Source organism: Heterodontus francisci, unplaced genomic scaffold, assembly GCF_036365525.1.
Source record: "Heterodontus francisci isolate sHetFra1 unplaced genomic scaffold, sHetFra1.hap1 HAP1_SCAFFOLD_231, whole genome shotgun sequence".
Taxonomy (NCBI): domain Eukaryota; kingdom Metazoa; phylum Chordata; class Chondrichthyes; order Heterodontiformes; family Heterodontidae; genus Heterodontus; species Heterodontus francisci.
Genome location: NW_027140382.1, coordinates 233,360 through 255,888, shown reverse-complemented (window position 1 = coordinate 255,888; position 22,529 = coordinate 233,360). Strand labels below are relative to the sequence as shown.

At 43.5% G+C, this 22,529-nt stretch overlaps 1 long non-coding RNA gene across 1 annotated transcript; it reads right to left on the bottom strand.

Moving 5' to 3' along the window:
- Nucleotides 1-514: 514 nt before the first annotated feature.
- LOC137359595 (uncharacterized) lies at nucleotides 515-21,423 on the bottom strand. Its single transcript, XR_010971542.1, has 5 exons — nucleotides 21,342-21,423; nucleotides 15,988-16,136; nucleotides 13,527-13,624; nucleotides 9,489-9,721; nucleotides 515-606 (listed from the first exon to the last, which is right to left on the bottom strand). It is a non-coding gene; the product is annotated as an uncharacterized lncRNA (long non-coding RNA).
- Between the last annotated feature and the right edge of the window lie 1,106 nt (nucleotides 21,424-22,529).

Here is a 22,529-nt window from a genome sequence, read left to right as displayed (position 1 = left end):
GAAGGGCCTGTTTCTATGCTGTACGACTGTATGACTCTATCACAGTATTTCAGTGAATCAGTGTTTACAGATCTCCGAGTGGAAAATAGAGACAGCAGCAACAGCAAAGATGAGAGAGTTAATTACAAGAACTGTAATAACATTAGCAATGGTTTGACAGTTAATAGCTGGAGATAGAGATTCACCAGGAATAACAACAGCAGCAAGGAGGGAAGAGTCAATGGCAAGAACAGTAGTATAGGTAAAAATGGATTAGAGAATTAAATCTTTATAGAGTGACTTACCAGGGCACCAACAATAGCGAGGTTGTAAACGTAAATATATTGAATTATCTCAAGTGGATATAGGATTCGAATGGACAAAAAACGACAAGCAGCAAGGATATAGTAAGACAAGCCATGTCTCGTAAATGTCAACAACAACCTATATTTACATAATGCCTTTAATGTAATAGATCACAAGGTGCTTTGCAGGAGCATTATAAAGGAAAGTATGACACGTGAAACAACAGGAGATTATGAGGTCAGATGACGAACAGATTGGTCATAGAGGAAGGTTTTCAGTAGTGTCTTCTGGGAGGAACGTGAGGTGGAGAGGCAGTGACAGCTGGTGGAATTTAATTAATACATTCAATTAATAAATAAAATAAAATCTGGAATTGAAAGCTGAACTCAGTAATGTTGCATGAAACTATAATTGATTTTTATAACAATCTATCTGATTCACTAATGTCTTTTAGGGAAGGAGATCTGCCATCCTTACCTAATCTGGTCTACATGTAACTCAATGTGATTCACTGCTAACTGTCCTCTGCAATAGCCTAGCAAGTCACTCAGTTGTTAAGGATAATTATGAATGGACAACAAAGAGGCAGGAATTGTATTCCAGAGTTTTTCATAGGGGTCGTTAACTAGTCAAGGACATAACTCTGGACACAGGTCTTTGTGTCGATATTCCTGGGAATGAAAATGTGAAGCCTCATATCCACATATCTAAACAATTGTTGTTTATAAATTGTGATTTTTTGATTGGTTACTCTGTGGTTCGAACATGATAATGACAGGAAGTAACGGTACAGCACTCAAAGCTCAAATTGAGCACCAATGACTCTACGAGATTGAGTAGGAATACTACTAGTTAACAATTATACAAAATATCCATTCGCAATGCAACTGTTAGCAATACACTCATTAGTCACAAACATGTTACAAGGATTTGTGCTATTCGTTCAGTAACTGACCAAGCTCCTCGACCTTATCACTGAATCACCATTTACAATAATCTTTACACCTTTCATACCAAGGTGGGCTGGATGTTAAATTGATAAGATCACACTGCCCTATTAAAATCCACCGTAAGCTACAGTTGTCCAATGAGATGTCTAATTCTTTGTTCAAACTGTGATACAAGAGACTGCCTTGATGGTGAGCACGTGTTTACATTTCCTTCAGTAATTTCATTACCACTTGTGGATGTTACAGATGCCCCGGGACTGATATCAGTAAAACCAATAGCAGCTTTCCTTCCTGGTTACATACATATTTTAAACCACAGGACAATGAAAGAATCCAAATCCCTTGCATTCCTGATGTCTTACAAACTGTTTCCTAGAGGATTTCTAGTTTATTCTCATTTCTAAGAAGACAGACACTGGCATCATCAATCAATGACAGTTTGTGTCACTCTCGTAGTCTTTCAAGACAGTTTGTAAAACTTAGACCAGCTGAATTAGCATTTTAAAACATATTCAGTCACGCCAATCTCTTTTCTTTGTGTTTCCAGACAACATGTCCAACATGGGGTGGCGCAGTGGTTAGCACCGCAGCCTCCCAGCTCCTGGGGCTCCTGTTCGATTCTGGGTACTGCCTGTGCGGAGTTTGCAAGTTCTCCCTGTGTCTGTGTGGGCTTTCGCTGGGTGCTCTGGTTTCCTCCCACATCCAAAGACTTGCAGGTGATAGGTAAATTGGCCATTGTAAATTGCCCCTAGTGTAGGGAGGTGATAGGGAATATGGGATTACTGTAGGGTTATTATAAATGGTTGGTTGTTGGTTGGCACAGACGCGTTGGGCCGAAGGGCCTGTTTCAGTGCTGTATCTCTACATAACAATAAAATAAAAAAATAAAACACATGTTTGCAGTGTTTTGTGCATGCAAAACCTCTGTGAAGTTCTAAATTGGCATCAAAGTGAAATAGAACTTTGAAGTAGGTCTCTTAATTAGTTTTGATGTGATATGTATGACCGTTCTGTTTATTGTTCAAACATCCCTCAGACTAAAAGTGTTTTCTTCCACGAGTAACTCTGTTAATCTGTAAAGCAGCTTGTAGCTGTTAACAGGTTACTTTATCTCAGATACACCCTTTTGGCCTGCACAATGCATGCTGGTCAGGTCCAGTCAGTTTTCGGTACACCTGTAAAAAAGCAAAGGGCAACTCAAGGGCAATTTGGGATGGGGACCGAATGCTGGCCTTCTCAGTGATACTCACATGCCCTGAATAGAATACAATAATATGATAATATAAGATTCCACCCATCCAATCCAGGATAAAAAAAACATTCTCACCTGTCACAGGTCAGACAGCAGAGATCATGCCATTCCATCTATCCAATCGAGGATAACAAACCATTCTCACCTGTCACAGGTCAGATGCCTACACTATCTGTTCTGATTTTGTTTTGTATTTGAACTGTCAATCCGCAATAAACTGCTTGTGTCTCCTTGACCTACTTTTGGATAACCTGTGACACTTGATCTGATCTTACAGAGGTCTAGGAGAGGGATCACAGAGATTGGGTTCAAAGGCCTGGTTTACTTGGGTTTGTGAGAAATTATAATTTCAGTTGGGCATGAGTGATCATCACTGGGACCGAGTAGGAAACTGTGAGACAGAGAGAGAGGGAGAGAGTTTATACTCGGTGAAATGTGTGTGATCATTGCTAACAGCGAGGATGGAACCTTGAGAGAACTTGGAAGAAATAAAGTCAGATGCATAATGTTGTTGGTATATCACAGGGAATAGTTGATCAGTTTCCTGACAGAGAAAAACAGGCGCACCTGGAATAACTGACTTCCTAAGAATTTTGGAGAAGTCCAGTGTGGTTTACGATTTCATCCTCAGGAGAATTTATGAGAACATCCAGAAATGCAACTTTTTGCTAAAATAAAGTGCTGGGATAAGTTGGACAATGGGGATCATCTGTGCACATCACAGTTAAATAAAACAAACACAACCAATTGAAGGAACAGATAGATAGGTTACAGAAAGAAATTGAAGTTTGTCAGGAGAACAGTTGCATCCTGTACAATCAGTTACTCTGGGAACAGGAGGCATTGACACTGTACATTAGATGTGGAGAAAATTAGAACAAATCCTGGACCAAAACGAGTTACCGTCAGGAAATACCAGAATTAGTGAAGGGTTAGAAGCTGTGAAGAGGGGCTTTGAGGGAATTATACCAGTGTTAAAGCTCTGCCCCACCCCCGAAACTGAACCACAGGGAGGTGACGGTGGAGTAGCAATGCCACTGGACTAGTGGCCCAGACGCCCAGGCTAATGCTCTGGGGACATGGGTTCAAGTCCCACCACGGCAGATGGTGAAATTTGAATTCAATTAATAAAATTCTGAAATTAAAATATCTATTCTAATGGTGACCATGAAAACATTGTCAATTGTTGAAAAAATTCATCTGGTTCACTCATGTCCCTTATGGAAGAAAATCTGCCATCCTAATCTGGTCTGGCCTACATGTGACTCAAGACCCACAGCAATGTGGTTGTTTATGAAATGGAGGAGTAAGCTGCTCGGTTGTAGAAAAGCCAAATAAAGCAATGAAACTGGATGGACCACCTGGTATCGACCTAGGCACCAAAAACGACAAAGGCAAACTCAGCCCTGTCGACCCTGCAAAGTCTTCCTTGGTAACATCTGGAGGCTTGTGCAAAAATTGGCAGAACTGTCGCATAGACTAGTCAAGTTGCAGAAAACAAATTCATCCTCACCGAATTATATCTTATAATGTCCCAGACACAAGCATTCCCATTCCAAGGTATGTCTACACCCCAGAAACAGGACAGACCCTTGATTCAGGACCCCATGAAGTCTCATGGCATCAGGTCAAACATGGGGAAGGAAACCTCCTGCTGATTTCCAACTACCGCCCTCCCTCAGCTGATGTGTCAGTACTCCTCCATGTTGAACACCATTTGGAGGAAGTACTAAGGGTAGCAGGGACACTGAATGTACTCTGGGTAAGGGAATTTAATATCCATCACCAAGAGTGACTCGGTAGCATCACTACTGACTGAGTTGGCAGAGTCCTAAAGGATGCGGCTGCCAGACTGAGTCTGGAGCAGGCGGTGAGGTAACCAACCAGAGTGAAAAATATATTTGACCTCGTCCTCACCAATCTGCCTGTCATTGAAGTTATATATATGGACTTTCAAAAGGTGTTTCATGAAGTCACATTCAATAGACAGGTTAGGAAAACTGAACACTGTGGATTAAAGGGACAGTGACAGTTTGGATATAACATTGTCTAATGCACAGTAAACAGAGAGAAATGGTGAAAGGTTGTTGTTCAGACTCGATGGGAGTATGCAGTGGTGTTCCCCAGGGCTCGGTATTAGGACCACTGCTCTTTTGTGCTTGGAGAACCCGGGCTGGGTAGGGAAGAGACCCCTCCTCCTCCCTCTTTACAGAGCTTCCCCTCTCTGCAGCCTCTGCTCCATTTGTTGCAGAGACACAGTAGCTACAGTAGACCCAGAGACACAGTAACTACAGTCCCCATACCTGGTCCAGTGTTGGGTCACCAAATCCTCTGTCCTCCCTGAATGCCTGCAGCAGCTCACAACACAACCTCCAGAAAATCATCCACAGCACCTCCCCCAACTTTATACTAGCAGAAGTAAGTCAAAAGCCCTTCACCTGTAAGTTGGATGCCTGGTCCTTTGAAATAAAATTAGAGGGAGTTCCTCGTGCTGCTGAATGCATGTTCAGCTGACAGTGACTAACACAGGCGGTCAGTGGACATGTCCAGGTCAGGTTTCAAAGACGTACGTCACAGTTGTGGGAATGGCTGATGAACAGCATATTCAGACCCCTCCTCACACTACAGACACACACACGTTACACCCACGCTATCACCCCGGCCAGCCTGGGTGTCCTGTGCAATGTACTGGATGTGACTGGCAGTGCAGCTCACACCATTTTCTGGATCCAAACTTCCACAGCACCAGTGGAGCTGGAGAGATGAAATGTGTGGTCAGGGAGAGAGACAGAGGGAAAGAAACTCAGTTTAAAAAGGGAATTATAAAAAGACTTTAAGATGAACAAGTTTCAGGAATACTGGAAATGGACAGGGTATTGGGATAATCAGAGGGGTGAGGACATGAAGGGATTTGATTACAAGAGTGAGAATATTAAAATTGAGGTGTTGGACGTAGGAAGATAGAACTGAGGAGCAGGAGGAGGCCATTAGACCCGTTGAGCCTGCTCCACCATTCGAATAAGGGCATGACTGATCTGTTATTTTTAAACTTTATCCCCTTGTTCCAGTCTCCCCCACAATTGAAACATCCTCCCGGTATCCACTCTATCAAGTCCCCACAGGATCTGATAAGCTTCAAAAAGACACATCTCATTTTTCTAAACTCCAAACCGTTAAAAAAATGTCTTCATAATATAAGCCCTTCATTCAGGGAATGAGTCAAGTTAACTTTTGCTGACCTGCTTCTTATGCAATAATTTCATTTTGATCAAATAAGGAGACCAAAACTGTACACAATATTCCAGATGTGGTCTCACCAAGGCCCTGCACAGCTGCAGTAAAACTTCCCCACTTTGATATTCGATTCCCTTTGCAATAAACGTTAACATTCCGTTTGCCTTCCGAATCACTTGCTGTCCCTGTATACTAACTCTTTCAGATTCATGTACCCGGACACCCAGATCACTCTGTACCACCGAGTTCTTCAATCTCTCTACATTTAAATAGTATACTGCTTTTCTATCCTTCCGGCCAAAGTGAACAAGTTCACATCTTACCACATTATACTCCATCCGCCAAAGTTTTGCGACCTCACTTAACCTATTTGTATCCCTTTGCAAACTCTTTACCTCATCTTGACCACGTACTTTCCGTCCCATCTTGATGTCGTCAGCACATTTATCTACCATACTTACCTTAGGACCCTTGGACGCAGGCCATCTGGTCCTGGGGACTGGACTGGACAGACAAATATGCAAGGTAGGAGCTGGAGTAGGTCACACGGGCCCTCGAGCCTGCTACGCCATTAAATAAGATCATGGTTGATCTGATTGTAACCTCGACTGCACAATCCCAGCTTCTCCCACTAACCTTCCACCTCCTTGCTTATCAACAATCTATCTACCTCTGATTTAAAAATATTCAAAGACTCTGCTTCCACCGCCTTTTGAGGAAAAGTGTTCCAAAGATTCACGGCCCTCAGAAAAAAAATCTCCTCATCTCTGTCTTAAATGGGCGACCCTTATTTTTAAACAGTGACCCCGAATTCTAGATTCTCCAACAAGAAGAAACATCATTTCCGCATCCACCCTGTCAAGACCCCTCAGGATCTTTTATGTGTCAATCAAGTCACCTCTTACTCTTCTAAACTCCAGCAGGTACAACCCTGGCCTGCCCACCCTTTCTTCATATGACAACTCGCCCATGCCAGGTATTAGTCTCGCAAACCTTCCCTGAACTGCTTCCAACGCATTTACATCCTTCCCTAACTAAGGAGATCAATACAATAGTCGGTCCTCCAGATGTGGTCTCACCAATTACCTGTATAACTGTAGCAAGACCTCCTTACTTATGTATTCAATTCCCCTTGCAATAAATGGTAACATTCTATTAGCTTTCCTAATTACGTGCTGTACCTGCATACTAACCTTTTTTGTTTATGCACTAGGACACCCGGATCCCTGTGCATCTCAGAGTTCTGCAATCTCACCATTTATATAATACACTTCTTTTTTATTCTTCCTGCCAAAATGGGAAATTTCACGATTCCCACATGATACTCCGTTTTCCAGATCTTTGCCCACTCACATAACCTATCTATATCCCTTTGTAGCCTCCTTATATCCTCTTCACAACTTACCTTCCGACCTATCTTTGTTTCATCAGCAAATTTAGCAACCATAACTTCAGTCTCTTCATCCAAATTATAAATTATAAAACGTTGAGTCACCAGCATTGATCCCTGTGGCACACCACTCATTACATCTTACCAACCAGAAAATGACCCATTTATGCCTACTCTCTATTTCCTGTTAGCTAGCCAATCTTCTATCTATGACAATATACTACTCCCTACACCATGATATTTTCTTTTTCACAATAACCTTTGATGTGGCACTCTATCAAATTCCTTCTGGAAATCTAAGTATAGTACATCCACCAGTTCCCCATTATCCACAGCACATGTTACTTCTTCAAAGAACTCCAATAAATTGGTTAAACATGATTTCCCCTTTCAGAAAACCATGTTGATTCTGCCTGATTACCTTGACTTTTTCTAAATGCTCTGTTACATATTTAATAATAGCTTCTAACATTGTTCCTAAGAGAGATGTTAAGCTAACTGGCCTGTAGTTTCCTGCTTTCTGTCTCTCTCCCTTTTTGAATAAAGGAGTTCGTTATTTACCAATCGAATTAAACCTTCTCTGAATCTAGGGTATTTTGAAAAAGCAAAACCAGCGCATCAATTATCTCACTAGTCACTCTTCAGGATCGGGGGACTGTCATTCCGCAGCTCCAACAATTTGCTCAGTATCACTTCCCTGGTGATTGTAATTTTCTTGGGTTTCTCCCTCCCTCCCTTCCATTTCCTGAATTACAGCTAATACTGGGATGTTACTTGCATCCTCAATCGTGAAGATCAATGCAAAATATCTGCTCAATTCATCTGCTATCTCCTTATTTTCCATTATTAATTTCGCAGACTCACTTTCTGTAGGACTAATGTTCACATTGTTAACTCTTTTCTTCTTTAAATATCTATAGAGACTCTTCCTATCTGTCTTTATATTTCTAGCCAGCTTTCCCTCGTACTCTAATGTTTCCTTCCTTATCAATCTTTAGTTGTTCTTTGCTGATTTTTATATTCTGTCTAATCTTCTGCCCTGCCACCCATCTTTGCACCGCTAAATGCTTTATCTTTAAGTTTGATACTATCTTTAGCTGTTTTCGTTATCCACGGATGGTGGGTCCTATCAGCCTTTAGGTGTGATAGTTTTCCCAGTATCCTCTTTTCTCTGGTCATGGTGATTGTTTTAAGTTCCTCACTTCCTTTTGCCTCTTGATTTAGGTATATTTGGAAGGTTTGCTATGTCTTCTACAATGAAAACAGACAGAAAATAGCTGTCCAACACCTCCACCATGTCCTTGTTTCTCATTATTAATTCTGCAAACTCACTTTCTAGAGGATTAACACTAATTTTAGTTTCTATTTCCCTATTTAAATACTTGTATAAACTCTTATCCTCTATTTTTAGATTACTAGTTGGCTTTCTCCCACACTCTACCTTTCCCTCTTTTTTAACATTGATTGCTGGTTCTTAAAATCTGTCCAATCTTCTCACCCACCAACAATCTTTGCAGATTTGTCATGTTTCTTTCAATTCAATATTATCCTTAACTTCATTATTTTGCCGCGTATGATGCAACCTTCTGCAAGAGCCTTTCTTTCTCATTGCGATACATCTTTGCTGAGAGTTAGTAAGTATCTCCTTAAAAATCTGCCACTGCATCTCTCCTGTACTACCTTTTAACCTAGTTTCCAAGTTCACTTTTGCCACCTATGCCTTCATATCCTTATAATTACCTTTATTTAGGTTTTTTTAAAAAACTAGTCTTAGACCCACAGCTTTCCCTTCAGTCTGAACATTGAAATGCTATCATGTTATGATAATTGTTGTCTAAAGACTCCTTTTTTAGGAGGTTCTTCATTAATCCTGTCTCATTGAACATTACCAGTTCTAGAATAGTTTCCTCTCTGGTTGACTGCAGAACGTGCTGCTCTAAGGAACTGTCCTGAATACACTCAATGTGATAATTCTTTAGGCTACCTTTGCCAATCTGATTTGCCCAATTTACATGCAGATTAAAGTCACCCATAATTATTGTGGTACCCTTCTTCCACACCCCATTTATTTCTTTTTGTATACTATCCTACAAAAAACAATGTTGGTCACTGAGCTCAGGGATGTTGCGTGAATGAGATTTAGTGTGAATTAGGATATGGACAGCAGAGTTTTGTACAGACTGTGGTTTATGGTGGCTTGTAACAGGGAGAGTAACCAGGACAGCATTGGTATAGTAGATTTGACAAAGACACAGACCAGAGTTTATGCAGCAAATGGGCTCACATGGAGGACGATATTTTGAAGGTGGTCGTTGTTAAGAACAGCAAAACAGTTAATCATGGTTTATAGAATTAATAGCTGGATAGAGAGACTTACCAGGGACACCAACAATAGCGAGGATGGGATAATAAATGTGTTGAATCAGCATCAGTGCCCAGTGGATCCGATGCGCCAATGTTATCCAATAATCATCCGCAGTAAGATAATCAAACCAATGGGATAAACTCCTGTCCATTTTTGTAACATTCCAATCTATTGTTCTCAGATTCTGATCTATCCTCTCCATCTCACTGGAGCCACTGATCCCTGTTAGTGCGGGGGTGATGCTCCTGCAGACATGATGGAAGAACACATTAAAAGGAGTCCTGTATTAATAGAAGAAGGAAACCCTCCAGTGACGCAATTAGAGTCCATGGATTACATTAATTACAGTCACTGAACAAACAGGTTCAGTTAACCCCTTTCAATCCAACCCTTTTTGTACCACAATAAAGCAGAACATTTACATGGTCTGCATGGGATGTATGAGAGTTGTTGAGGGAAGGAAAGGTGCAAATAACAGAGGCACTGGCCAGGAGCTTCCAATACTTCTTGGATATTGGAGTGATGACAGGAGACTGGATGGTTGTAAATGTTAGACATTGTTTAAAAAAAGGAGATATGGACTAAGCCCTGTATTTACTGACCAGTCAGTTTAACGTCCCTGGTGGGGAAATTTCAACCATCAACCAGGATACAGATACCTGCTGTTTTGAAAAACAAGGGTTTATAAATGTCAACTACCATGAACATGTTAAAGACATAATTGTATCTAACAAGCTTGAAGGATTTATTTGATGGAGTAATATAGGGGATTGATGAGGGTTGTACAGCTGGTGTTATGTATATAAACTTTCAGAAGGTGTTTGATCAAGAGCGATTTAATCGACTTCTTCGGAAAACTGAACCCAATGATCAAAGTGGCAGTGGTTGTGTGAACATCCAATTGGCTAAGGCACAGAAAATAGATTGTTTTTCAGGCTGGGGTGAGTATACAGAGCTGTTCCAAAGCCATCAATAACAACAACAACATATATTTATATATGAACACACGAAGTAGGAGCAGGAGTAGGCCACTCGGCCCTTCGAGCCTGCTCCACCATTCAATAAGTTCCTGGCTGAACTGATTATTTCACATTTCCATCTACCCCCGGTAACCTTTCACTCCCTTGCTGATCAAAAATCTATCCAGTTCTGCATTTAAAAATTTCAAATTCTCTGCTTCCACTGCCTTTTGAGGAAGAGAATTCCAAAGACTCTCGACCCTTTGAGATGAAACAATGTCTCCTCATCTCTGTCTTAAATGGGTGACCCCTTATTCTTAAACAGGTGCACCTTCCCCCCCCTCTGTCACCTAATGATCTGTACCTAGCAAAGGACTCAGTTATATCCCCTTACACTCCCACCTCAATTAAATTCACGCTCGGCATGCCGTTGATCTCTTTTCCATCGTCATTACCTCCTGCCTCACTTCCTTGACCAGGAGTCCTACACCCACCCCGACTAGTGGACCCACTCACCCAGCTCAAGTATTTTGCCTCCACCTGGACCCCTCCCTTTGGCCTCTTACCCACTTTAGATCGTTTCATTGAGAAATGTCGGTGAAACATCAGCCATCACAATTTCTCTGCTCCCCTCACTCACTCTAGTCTGTCCCCCTCTGAACTTGCTGCACTCCGTTCTCTCAAGTCTAATCCCGACATTGTGATCAAACCTGCAGACAAGGATGGTGCTGTTGTTGTCCAGCGTACCGACTGCTACCTTGCAGAGGCTCAGCATCAACTCTCAGACACTTCTTCCTACTTCCCTCTCGACCATGAACCCATCAGCGAACATCAAGCTGCTGTCCACAGGACTGTAACTGACCTCATCTCCTCTGGAGATCTTCCCGCTACAGCTTCCAACCTCACAGTCCCACAACCACGGGCAACCCACTTCTACCTCCTTCCTAAAATCCACAAACAGGACAATCCCAGCAGACTCATTGTTTCAGCCTGTTCCTTCCCCACTTGAACTTATTACTTCCTATCTTGAGTCGTATTTTTCTCCCCTCGTCCAGTCTCTTTCCACCTACATCTGCGACTCTTCGGACGCACTACGTCATTTTGACAATTTCCAGTTCCTCTTCATGATGGACGTCCAATGTATCTGCACCTTCCATCCCCCACCAGGACGGTCTTAGGGTTCTCTGTTTCTTCCTTGAACAGAGGCCCATCCAGTCCCCATCCACAACCACCCTCCTCCGCCAGGCTGAAATTGTTCACACATTGATCAACTTCTCCTTCAACTCCACTCATTTTGTACAGCCATAGAGTTATACAGACTATAGACAGACCCTTCGGCCCATCGTATCCATGCTGGCCATCAAGCACCTATCCATTCTAATCACATTTTCTGGCACTTGGCCCATAGCCTTGTATGCTATGGTGTTTCAAGTGCTTCTACAAATACTTTTTAAATGTTATGAGGGTTCCTGCCTCTACCATCCCTTCAGGCAGTGTGGTCCAGATTCCAACCACCCTCTGGGTGAATTTGTTTTCCTCAATTCCCCTCTAAATCTCCTGCCCCTTCCTGTAAATCTCTACCCCCTGGCTATTGACACTTGCGCCAAGGGGGAAAAAAAAAAGTTTCTTCCTATCTACGCACTTCATAATTTTGTATACTTCTATCAGCTCCCCCCTCAGATTTAGTCGCCCCAGAATGACTATCTATACTAATTCCACCTGCCTGCATTAATTCCATATCTTACTATGCCTTGCTCATTCAAGTACCTGTCCAGATGCCTCTTAACTGTCGCTACTGTTCCTGCCTCCACCACCTCCTCAGGCAGCTCATTCCAGATACCCACTATTCTTTGTGTGAAAAATTTACCCCTTTGATCCCCTTTAAACCTCGTCCCTCTCACCTTAATTCTATGTCCTCTAGATTTAGTCGCCACCCACCATGGAAGCAGACTCTGGCCAACTACTCTATCTATGCCTCTCAGAATTTTATATACCTCTATCATGTCCCCTCTCAGCCTCCTTCGCTCCAGGGAAAACAGACCCAGCCTATCCAATCTCTCTTTATAACTCAAGCCCTCCAGACCAGGCAACATCCTTGTGAATCTTTTCTGCACCCTCTCAAGCTTCATCACATCTTTACTGTGGTGCAGCGACCAGAACTGCACACAGTACTCCAAATGCGGCCTAACCAACGTTATGTATAACTGTAACATAACGTCCCAACTCTTGTACTCAATGCCTCGACCGATGAAGGCATGCCAAATGGCTTCTTCACCACCCTGTCTACCTGTGTTGCCACTTTCAAGGAACTACGTACTTGCACCCCAGGATGCACCCGAAACTGATAAGTGGCAAGTCGCATTCATGCTGCAAAAGTGCCAGGACACGAACATTTCCAATAAGAGAGAATCTAACCATCTCCCCTTGACAGTTAATGGCGTTACCATCACTGAATCCTCTACTATCACCATTCTAGGGGTTATTATTGAACAGAAGCTGAATTGCAGCTACAACAGCAGGTCAGAGGCTAGGAATCCTGAGGCGAGTAACTCATTTCCTGACTCCCCAAAGACTTTCCACCATCTATAAGGCACAAATCAGGAGTGCGATGGAATACTCTCCACTTGCCTGGATGGGTGAAGCTCCAACAGCATTCCAGGAACTCAACACCATCCAGGACAAAGCAGCCCTGCTTGATTGATTGATTGTGTACGTAGTGTCATTGACTCCCTCCAGCACCAGCACACAGGGGCAGCAGTGTGTACCATCTACAAGATGCACTGCAGCAACGCACCAAGGCTCCTTGAACAGTACCTTCCAAACCCGCGACCTCTACCACAAAGAAGGACAAGGGCAGTGATGCATGGGAACATCACCACTGCAAGTTCCCCTCCAAGTCACACATCATCCGGACTTGGAACTATATCGCTGTTCCTTCACTCTCACTGGGTCAAAATCCTGGAAATCCCTTCCTAACAGCACTGTGGGTGTACCTGCACCAGTTGGATCAAGAAGGCAGCTCACCACCACTTTCTCAAGAGCAATTAGCGATGGGCAATGAATGCTGGCCCAGACAGCGGCGCTCACTTACCATGAAATAATAAGAAGGTAATAGTAGTTCCTTCTGGCTGGACGACTGTGGAGAGGTGTGGGAGGAAGACACCAACATTGTAACAGGCTGCAGTACGTCTGTGAAAGACAAGGAGGGATAGTTTGTCTTTGTAACAGTCACACAGCATGTCATTTTTAACAATCTTATCTGCATGCCCTGCCATAGAATTATTCACATGCATCCAAACTGCTGCTGCACCCCCATTAAAATTACACCCTTTATTTTCCATTGCCTCTCCTGTCCATCCTATGAAAAATGTATCATTTTGCGTTTCTGTTAATGTTTATCTACCATGTGTACATCCATTCCATCAGTCTGTCTATATCCACTTGATGTCTGTCAATATCATCCTCATTGTGCAATACACTTCCAGGTTTTGTGGCAAGTGTAAAATTTACAATTGTGCCATTTACAGGGCGGCACAGTGGTGCAGTGGTTGGCACCGCAGCCTCACAGCTCCAGCAACCCGGGTTCAATTCTGGGTATTGCCTGTGTGGAGTTTGCAAGTTCTCCCTGTGTCTGCGTGGGTTTCCTCCGGGTGCTCTGGTTTCCTCCCACATGCCAAAGACTTGCAGGTTGATAGGTAAATTGGCCATTAGCAATTGCCCCTAGTATAGGTAGGTGGTAGGGAAATATAGGGACAGGTGGGGATGTGGTCGGAATACGGAATTAGTGCAGGACTGGTATAAATGGGTGGTTGATAGTCGGCACAAACTCGGTGGGCTGAAGGGCCTGTTTCAGTGCTGTATCTCTAATCTAATCTACACTCAAGTCCAAGTGGCTAAAATATATCATGAAAAGTTACAGACCTAGTAACGACCCCTGTGGGAAAATTCCTTCAGTTCTAACAACAACCTTTCACCCCCTCTCTCTGCTTCCTGTCATGCAGACAACTTTGTCCCTTTTATTACATGGGCTTTATCTTTGTCGACAAGCCTGTTAAGTGACACTTCATCAAATGCTGTTTTGAAGTAATAGGGAACAAAGAAATGGCAGAATAATTAAATACATACTTTGGTTCTTTCTTCTCAAAGGAGGACACAAATCAGTATTAATAGGGAAATGGTGTTGGGTAAATTGATGGGATTGAAGGCTGATAAATCCCCAGGGCCTGATAATCTACATCCCAAAGTACTTAAGGAAGTGACTCTAGAAATAGTAGATGCATTGCTGGTCATTCTTCAAAATTCTATCCTGGAACAGTTACAATGGATTGGAGGGTAGCCAATGTAACCTCACTATTTTAAAAAAAAGAGGTAAAGAGACAACAGTGAATTATAGAGGGGTTATCCTGACATCAGTAGTGGGGAAAATGCTAGAGTCCATTATAAAATATGTAATAACAGAGCACTTGGGAAACAGTGACAGGATCGGACACAGTCAGCATGGATTTAGGAAAGGGAAATCATGCTTGGAAAATCTACTGGAATTTTTGAGGATGTAACTAATAGACTAGATAAGAGGGAACGAGTGGATGTGTTGTATTTGGACTTTAATAAGGCTTTCAATAAGGTCCCACACAGGAGATTAGCGTGCAAAAGTTAAATCCCATGGGATTGAGGGTATGGTACTGACATGGATAGAGAACTAGTTGGCAGACAGGAAACAAACAGTAAGAGTAAATGTAATATATCCAAGTTTGCAGATGACACAAAGCTGGGTGGGAGGGTGAGCTGTGAGGAGGATGCAGAGAAGCTCCAGTGTGATGTGGACAGGTTGAGTGAGTGGGAAATACATGGTAGATGCAGTATCATGTGGATACATGTGAAGTTATCCACTTTGGTGTCAAAAACAGAAAGGCAGATTGTCTGAACGATGATAACTTTGGAGAGGGGGAGGTGCAGTGAGACCTGGGTGTCCTTGTGCACCAGTTGCTGAAAGTAAACATGCAGGTGCAGCAGGCAGTTAAGGAGGAAAATGGTATGTTGGCCTTCATAGCGAGAGGATTGAAATACAGGAGAAAGGGTGTCTTGCTGCATTTATACAAGGCTTTGGTGAGGCCAAATTCATCCACATTTGTCCCAGTCAGTTAATTTTGTTTTGGATTATTGTTTTAAAAGCTTTCCCAGCACCATGGATTAACTGGCTGTCCTCTATTTGCTGGGCTTGTCCTTACACTCTTTTTAGGACAATGGTGTAACATTTACAATTCTCCAGTCCTTTGGCACCATCCCTGTGCGTAAGGAAAACTATGGTTAGTTCCTTCACAATTTCCACTCTTATTTCCCTCAGCAACCAGGATTCTTTTTGTATTAACATCTTGAAGTGCAGCACGCCTTTCTAATACCTCCTGCCAAGAAAACATGCTATGCTGAATGAGAATTTTTAACTCACTGGTTGGAAACCAACATTAAACTTTGAAATTGGAAAGCTGGAATCCTGCATTTAACATTTAAAAAGTTGGTAGTCAAGATGGCCACCACAATTTGCATTGAAATACCTCACATTCCAGGACATCGAAGTGGAGATGTATGTCTTCAAAGCTCCCACCCACGACAATGTTTTGAACAATTGAGTAGATTATCTGGGATCACCCTCATTAGCAAGACATTTAAAGCCGTCTTGCAGCATTTACTCGCGGAGACGTACCTGCAGGAGAAACATTTACAATATAATTTGAGAGAGATTTGGGATTCTTAGACTTTGAAACTCATTAAAGGAAGAAAGGTACTGATAGAGCATGTGACAGCCCCCCCTCCCCCCTACCCCAGTCTATGTAAACTTGTAACTTTTTGTTACACACAGCAGACAAACTTTGCAAGCTAACCCATGCAAGACCCTGGTTGGGCTGTCTTACGCTCTCTTTCTCTCCCCAGGTAACATTGTAAATGTTGTAATCTGTCTGTGACTGCAGAACATCCAAGTCCACCATTGCTACAGAGACCGAGGAAGAAAGCCACTGAGCGTTACTGTCTCCAAGAAACCCCTGAACCAGGCGGACCAGCTGCATGTCCACTTCTACCAGCCAGAGACTTTGGAACCATGAATTCAGTCAGAGGAAAAATGAATTACATTACCCCACAAACTGTACATTAGTTTTACTTCTTCTGGACTCTAATCCAACCCAAACTATTCTCCATCACTCTGTAACCTATTTGTGTGTACGTGTGATTCTCATTTGTGTGTGTGTGTGCGTGTGTGTGAGTATGAAAGTTGAAGCAGAGTTTACTATTTTACTTCAATCGGTATTTGATTTTCAGTACAATAAAATAACCTCTTTCTTGTTTAAACTAAAGAAAACCTGCCTGATTGATTCTTTTATGATCCTAGCACTTGAAGTATTAAACACTCACTGAATTGGTAAACACATGCACTATTTAAAAAGGAATAAAGCCTGTGGCATCGAACAAGGAGAGAAACAAGACAGGAGCCTTTCGACCCCTCCTCACCTGAAGTGTAACATAAATTTGGGGCTCGCATCTGGGATCAAAAACCAAAGACAGTTGGGAAATTGGGAGTGGGGAACCAAATGGTTCCCTCGCAAAACTTCAAAAACTTCAATATAGTTTTAATTGGGTTTTTCGCTGCTGGAGTATTAAAATGTCCACATTTGAGGCAGTACCTTCCTAACCCAGAGTGAAGTAACTTGGGACAGGTTAAATGCCCTATTCGTTGAAGGTTGAGGATTGTACAAAATACAGTATAGCACAGGAACAGGCGATTCGGCCCTCCAAGCCTGCGCCGATCTTGATGCCTGCCTAAACTAAAACCTTCTGCACTTCCGGGGACCATATCCCTCTATTCCCATCCCATTCATGTATTTGTCAAGATGCCTCTTAAACGTCGCTATCGTACCTGCTTCCACCACCTCCCCCGGCAGCAAGTTCCAGACACTCACCACCCTCTGTGTAAAGAACTTGCCTCGCACATCCCCTCTAAACTTTGCCCCACTCACCTTAAACCTATGTCCCCTCGTAACTGACACTTCCACCCTGGGAAAAAGCTTCTGACTATCCACTCTGTCCATGCCACTCATAACTTTGAAAACATCTATCATGTCGCCCCTCCACCTCCATCGTTCCAGTGAAAACAATCCGAGTTTATCCAACCTCTCTTCATAGCTAATGCCCTCCAGACCAGGCAACATCCTGGTAAACCTCATCTGTACCCTCTCCAAAGCCTCCACGTCCTTCTGGTAGTGTGGCGACCAGAATTGCACCCAATATTCTAAGTGTGGCCTAACTACATTTCTGTACAGAACTGAGCAGTAAGGGATTACTATCCATCCAAAAGCTAGGAAAGCCGAAATCCTAAAACATGTGCCAACCATTTTGCACGTGAACCTGAAAAATATAACAGGATTAGAGTTGGAGGTCAATCATCCGAGCTCCAGGACATCACTGCAGGAGTTCCTCAGGGTTGTGACCTTGGCCCAACCGTCTTCAGCTGCTTCATCAATGACCTTCCTTCAATCATAAGGTCAGAAGTGGGGATGTTCGCTGATTATTGCACAATGTTCAGCACCATTCGTGACTCCTCAAATACTGAAGCAGTCTGTGTAGAAAACAAGCAACACTAGGACAATATCCAGGCTTGTGCTGCTAAGTGGCAAGTAACATTCGCGCCACACAAGTGCTGGGCAATGATCATCTCCAACAAGAGAGAATCTAAACATCTTCCCCTTGACATACATTTGCATTACCATCACTGAATCCCCCACTATCAACATCCTGGGGTTACCACGGACCAGCAACTGAACTCCTTCTTTGGCCTCCTTGTCTCCGAGACAATGGATAAGCGCCTGGAGGTGGTCAGTGGTTTGTGAAACAACGCCTGAAGTGGCTATAAAGGCCAATTCTAGAGTGACAAACTCTTCCACAGGTGCAGCAGATAAAATTGGTTGTCGGTGCTGTTACATAGTTGGCTCTCTCCTTGCACTTCTGTCTTTTTTCCTGCCAACTGCTAAGTCTCTTCGACTCACCACACTTTAGCCGCGCCTTTATGGCTGCCCACCAGCTCTGGCGATCGCTGGCAACTGACTCCCACGACCTGTGATCAATGTCACAGGACGTCATGTCGCGTTTGCAGACGTCTTTAAAGTGGAGACATGAACGGCCGGTGGGTCTGGTACCAGTGACGAGTTTGCTGCACAATGTGTCCTTGGGAATCCTGCCATCTTCCATGTGGGTCACAGGGCCAAGCCATCTCAGGCGCCGCTGGCTTAGTATATGCTGGGGATGTTGGCCGCCTCGAGGACTTCTGTGGTGGAGATACGGTCCTGCCACCTGATGCCAAGGATTCTCCGGAGGCAGTGAAGATGGAATGAATTGAGACGTCGCTCTTGACAGACATACGTTGTCCAGGTCTCGCTGCCATAGAGCAAGGTACTGAGGGCACAGGCTTGATACACTTGGACTTTTGTGTTCCGTGTCAGTGCGCCATTTTCCCACACTCTCTTGGCCAGTCTGGACATAGCAGTGGAAGCCTTTCCCATGCGCTTGTTTAATTCTGCATCGAGAGACAGGTTACTGGTGATGGTTGAGCCTAGTTAGGTGAACTCTTGAACCACTTCCAGAGTATGGTCGCCGATATTGATGGATGGAGCATTTCTGACGTCCTGTCCCATGATATTCGTTTTCTTGAGGCTGATGGTTGAGCCAAATTCATTGCAGACAGCCGCAAACCTGTCGATGAGCCTCTGCAGACACTCTTCAGTATAAGATGTTAATGCAGCGTCTTCAGGAAAGAGGAGTTCCCTGATGAGGACTTTTCGGACTTTGGACTTCGCTCCAAGACGGGCAAGGTTGAACAACCTGCCCCCTGATTTTGTGTGGAGGAAAATTCCTTCTTCTGAAGACTTGAACGCATGTGAGAGCAGCAGGGAGAAGAAAATCCCAAAGGTGCGAGAACACAGTCCTGTTTCACGCCATTCAGGATAGGAAAGGGTTCTAATGAGGCCCCGCTATGCTGAATTGTACCTTTCATATTGTCATGGAATGAGGTGATGATACTTAGTAGCTTTGGTGGGCATCCAATCTTTTCTAATAGTCTGAAGAGACCACGTCTGCTGACGAGGTCAAAGGCTTTGGTGAGATCAACGAAAACACCGTAGAGGGGCATCTGTTGTTCGCGGCATTCCTGCTGTAGCTGGCGAAGGGAGAATAGCATGTTAATGTTGGATCTCTTTGCTGGAAAGCCACACTGTGCCTCAGGATAGACACGCTCAGCCAGCATTTGGAGCCTGTTTAAGGCGACACGAGCGAAGACGTTCCCCACTATGCTCAGCAAGGAGATTCCACGGTAGTTGCTGCTGTCACCGTGGTCACATTTGTTCTTTTAGAGGGTGATGATATTGGCATCGCGCCTGTCCTGTGGTACTGCTATCTCATTGCAGCACAGGCAAAGCAGTTCGTAGAGTGCTGAAAGTATAGCAGTCTTGGCAGTCTTGATGATTTCAGGGGTAATTCCGTCCTTCCCGTCCTTTTCCGCTGGCTAGAGAATCAATGGCATCACTGAGTTCCGATTTTGTTGGCTGTACGTCCAGCTCATCCATGACTGGCAGAGACTGGGCTGCATTGAAGGCAGTCTCAGTGACAACATTCTCCCTGGAGTACAGTTCTAGGTAGTGCTACACCCAGCGGTCCATTTGCTTGTGGAGTAACCATATAAATACAGTGGTGACAAGAACAGGTCAGAGGCTTGGAGTTCTGCAGCGAGTAACTCACCTCCTGACTCTCCAAAGCCTGTCCACCATCTACAAGGCACAAGTCAGGAGTGTGATGGAATACTCTCCACTTGCCTGGATGGGTGCAGCTCCAACAACATTCAAGAAGCTCGACACCATCCAGGACAAAGCAACGCTCCAGATTGTCACACCCCATCTACAAACATTTACTCCCTCCACCATAAATGCAGAGGCAGCAGTGTGTACCATCTACAAGATTCACTGCAGCAACGCACCAAGGCTCCTTAGACAGCACCTTCCAACCCGCGATCTCCACCACCTAGAAGGACAGGGCAGCAAATTCATAGGAACAGTACCATCTGCAAGTTCCCCTCCAAGTCACACACCATCCTGACTTAGAACTATATCGCTGTTCCTTCACTGTCGCTGGATCAAAATCCTGGTACTCCCTTCCTGACAGCACTGTGGGTGTACCTACCCGACATGGACTGCAGCGGTTCAAGAAGACAGATCACCAACTCCTTCTCCAGGGCAATTACAGATGGGTAATAAATGCTGGCCTAGCCAGCGTCGCCCACATCTCATGAACGAATAAAGTAAAACAGCCATGAGCAAGAAGGGAGAGGTGGAAACACAACGGGTCCTCCTTAGGCCAGAGCAGACAATGCTGAGAACAGGAGTGACGCCCAAAAGCCTGTGTGTTTCCACTGTAACAATCACCTCCGAGCTGACTGCTGGACGTTACAGTGAAAATCTGTCGGATTAATCAGGATACACCAGACCAGTTCAGGAAATGGGGCCCTGATGGGAAACACAGAAGACCAGGCTGTGACTTTAACTGTGGCAGTAAGACCCAGTATGCCCAACACAGAGAGTGCTGGAAAATTTAAGAAAATCCCTGCGAGATAGCAGGATTTTGTATCCTAAGGAAAAGTGACCAAATACCCCTCGAATGCAGCAAGTAAGCCCAAAGCCATACTTGGGATAAAGGGGCCACCCATTCCCTCCTGCTGGGAAAATGCATGAACTCTCCCCCAGAGAGGGCATCGAACGCTCAAGTATTAGTCATCAGTATTGGGGAAGGTAAATGCCCAGGACTCCATATCGAATATACCTAGAGTGCAGCTTTGTTTCAGGACTGGTAACCCTGGGGATTGTCCCTAATTTACCTGTAGACAGGGTGGTCCTGTTCCTGGGTAATGATCTGGTCAGGGTGAAGGTGCTAGCTTCTCCAGTGGTTTTCAAGAGACTGAAATAGATGAGATAGACAGAGCAGTTACAGGAGAAGGCCACTGACATTTTTCCTGCCTTTGTGTTGTGATGGTCCATGGTCAAACAAGCTCCATCAGAGGAGGATGAACTGACACTGCAGACTGATGACCCTCCTATCTAGTTATCTGAAACCTTCTTTGGGAATTCAGAGGACAAAAAGGATGTGTTAAACAGATCTTCCTTGGTCGAGGCTGAGCAAGCTGACCCAATGTTTAAAAAGTTAGCAAAGACAGTCTAAAGTTAAACAGAAGCAGAGGGAGTTCCAGAGTGTGACTATTTAAAGAATGAGGTGACGATGAGGAAGTGGAGACCTCCTTAGAGACCTGCGGATGAAGAGTGGACAGTGGTTCACCAGATAGTGGTTCTGCCCAGGTACCATAAGGAAATACAGAGAATAACCCAGGAATTCCAATGGCTGGACATGTCGGCATCAGAAAAACCCAAGCCTGCATAAGACAGCAGTTTGACTGGCCACAACTCTACAAAGATGTGGTGGAGTTCTGTAAAACTGTTCACATGTGCCAGGTTGTGGGGAAGCCCCAACTTGCAATAAAAAGTGTACCCCTAATTCCCAAACCAGCTTTTGGGGAACTCTTGTGGATTAGGGATGACATGTAACGTCAAAATTAAGTGGGATATTTTAGACACTGTTTTAGTTATCATGTCCAATTTAACAATTAAATAGATAATACACTGTGTATTAGTGATGATATCTAATTTAACAATTAACAGGAATATTATCCCCTGTGTATTAGTGATGATATCTAATTTAACAATTAACTGGAATATTATCACCTGTGTATTAGTGATGACATCTAATTTAACAATTAACTGGAATATTATCACCTGTGTATTAGTGATGATATCTAATTTAACAATTAACTGGAATATTATCACCTGTGTATTAGTGATGACATCTAATTTAACAATTAACTGGAATATTATCACCTGTGTATTAGTGATGATATCTAATTTAACAATTAACTGGAATATTATCACCTGTGTATTAGTGATGATATCTAATTTAACAATTAACTGGAATATTATCACCTGTGTATTAGTGATGATATCTAATTTAACAATTA